This window comes from Microcaecilia unicolor, chromosome 11 (assembly GCF_901765095.1).
Source record: "Microcaecilia unicolor chromosome 11, aMicUni1.1, whole genome shotgun sequence".
NCBI lineage: Eukaryota > Metazoa > Chordata > Amphibia > Gymnophiona > Siphonopidae > Microcaecilia > Microcaecilia unicolor.
This window is the reverse complement of record NC_044041.1, coordinates 164,783,072-164,786,221: the sequence shown is the minus strand read 5'-3', so window position 1 is coordinate 164,786,221 and position 3,150 is coordinate 164,783,072.

Below are 3,150 nucleotides of genomic sequence, written 5' to 3'. Positions count from 1 at the left end.
TTTTTTTTTAATGCAGGGGGTCGGACGACAGACAGAAGGGAACTGAGGGTAGGCAGGTGGAGACGGGACTGCGGTGCCAGTGGCCTGGGAGCAGGAGAGGGCAAGAGACTCTGGTGCCTGGCCCTCCTTGGTAGCCCGGGACTGGGGAATTTTGCCCCCCTGACCCCTCTCAGCGGCCCTGTTGAGGAGGAGCAGGCTGCAGTTCCTGAGGTACATAAGTACATACATAAGTAATGCCATACTGGGAAAAGACCAAGGGTCCATCGAGCCCAGCATCCTGTCCACGACAGCGGCCAATCCAGGCCAAGGGCACCTGGCAAGCTTCCCAAACGTACAAACATTCTAAACATGTTATTCCTGGAATTGTGGATTTTTCCCAAGTCCATACGTACGTAAGGTGGATCTCTTAGTCAAGGACATTAAGCGCTCAGGGAAGACGTTCCCTATGCACCAGGATATCAGGGATATCATCCAGGCGCAATGAGATGTCCCGGATTCTCCTTTTCGCTTGGCCAGATCCATGGTACGTCTTTATCCTGTCCCAGAGGAGGACAAGTCCCTTCTTAAGATTCCTGTGGTGGATTCTGTGGTCTCAGCAGTCACCAAACGTACCATGGTCCCCGTCGATAGTGGTACAGCACTTAGGGATGTGCAGGATTGTCATGTGGATTCTCTTTTGAGGAGTAGCTTTGATGTTTCTTCCTTGGCAGTTCAAGCAGCTATTTGTGGTTCTTTGGTGACTACTACTACTACTACTAATACAAATCATTTCTATAGCACTACTAGTCGTACGCAGTGCTTCACAATTGAACATGAAGAAAAGACAGTCCCTGCTCAAAAGAGCTTACAATCTAAATCAGGACAGACAGACAGGACAAATAAGGGATAAGGGTAGGACAGACAGGTAGGGAAAGGGGACTATTGAAGAGAGGAAGACAAGATAAAGGTTACGAGCAGGTGACAAGTTAGGAATTAAAAGGCCTTTAGCCCGGATTTGAAGGCGGCCAGGGATGGAGCTTGACGTAATGGCCCAGGAAGTCTATTCCAGGCATAAGGTGCGGCGAGATAAAAGGAACGGAGTCTGGAGTTAGCGATGGAGGAGAAGGGTGCAATTAGGAGAGATTTGCCTAGTGAACGGAGTTCCTGGGAAGGAGTGTAGGGAGAGATGAGGGTGTGGAGAGGTAGTGAGGGGCAGCAGAGTGAATGCACTTATAGGTCAATAAGAGGAGCTTGAACTGTATAAGGAAACGGACAGGGAGCCAGTGAAGTGACTTCAGAAGAGGGCTGATATGGGCATAGCGACTTTGGCGAAATATTAATCATGCAGCAGAATTTTGAACAGATTGAAGAGGAGAGAGATGGCTGAGTGGAAGACCTGTGAGAAGCAAGTTGCAGTAGTCCAAGCGAGAGGTGATGAGAGTGTGGATGAGGGTTCTGGTAGCGTGCTCAGAAAGGAGAGGGCGAATTTTGGCGATATTATAGAGGAAGAAACGACAGGTTTTAGCAATCTGTTGAATATGTGCCGAGAAGGAGAGGGAGGAGTCAAAGATGACCCCAAGGTTACGAGCTGATGAGACAGGAAGAATGAGCGTATTGTCGACAGAAATAGAGTGGGGGAAGGGGAGAGGTTGGTTTAGGTGGGAAGATAAGGAGCTCAGTTTTGCACATATTGAGCTTCAGGTGGCGGTGAGACATCTAGGCAGCAATGTCAGACAGGCAGGCAGATATCTTGGCCTGGATTTCTGCTGAGATTTCTGGTGTGGTGAGGTAGATCTGAGAGTCATCAGCGTAATGGTGATATTGAAAACCGTGGGCTGAGATCAGAGCACCAAGGGAGGAAGTATAGATGGAGAAAAGAGAGGTGCTAGGACAGATCCTTGAGTTATACCCACTGAGAGCGGGATAGAGGAAGAGGAGGATCCACCAGAATATACACTAAAAGTACGCTGAGAGAGATAAGAAGAAAACCAGGAAAGAGCAGAGTTCTGAAATCCAACTGAGGACAGTGTGCCAAGGAGTAGGCTGTGATCAACAGTGTCAAAAGCAGCAGAAAGATTAAGAAGGATGAGGATAGAGTAGAGCCCTTTGGATTTAGCCAGGAATAGATCATTGGAGACTTTAGCAAGTGCTGTTTCAGTTGAATGAAGGGGGCGAAAGCCAGATTGGAGTGGATCAAGAATAGCTTGAGAAGAAAGAAAGTCGAGGCAGTGACGGTGGACAGCACGTTCTAGTATCTTGGATAAGAAAGGGAGGAGGGAGATGGGGCGATAGTTGGAAGAAGAGGTAGGATCCAGAGAAGGTTTTTTGAGGAGTGGGGTGACTACGGCATGTTTGAAGGCATCAGGGACAGTCACAGTGGAAAGTGACAGATTGAGGATATGACAGATGAAAGGGGTGACAGCAGGAGAGATAGTGTTGAGTAGATGATGGGGATAGGGTCAATGGGACAGGTGGTTAATTTTGAGGATGAAAGAAGAAGTAAAGTTTCTTGTTCAGTGATTTCGGAAAAGGAAGAAAAGGAGGCAGGAATAAGAGGGTTGAGAGAGTGGACTAAGGGAAGAGGGGTGGAGGAGAGGTGGTTGCGAATTCAAGTTTAATCTTGTGAACCTTATCGTGAAAGTAATCAAACTGGGAAATAATCAAACATGTGATACTCAATACAAAGACTGGATAGCCCCATCATGCTGCTGAACTGTGATCTGCATCTTCTTATTGATGGGCTGTTAAGTCTAGTTATGCTATACTATTTTAGGCTTACTTCTAGGACCTAAAAACACCAAGGGCCCAATATTCAAAGCTATTTAAGCAAGCAGGAGAGGCTGGCTGCCTATATTCCGTGACACTTAACCAGGCAGTGCTGCTAAATATCAGCACTCATTTAAAACTGGGCAGGAAAGGAGCGTTCTGGAGGCAGAGTCAGGGAGAAGCGAGGAGTTATGTAGGTACCTATAATATTCAGTGCTGGTGCCTGTATAGTTAACCAAGTATGTAGGACCACATAAATAGCAGTCCCAACTTTGTCTGATTAGTTATGTGGGTGCTGGCTCTGAATATTAGCTGGCACCCACATAAGTACCAGGCAGTGGCCTGAGGCTAATTCCCCTCTCTCCTATCCCTCACCAACAAAGTCTGATCCTCCTCCTTCCCATC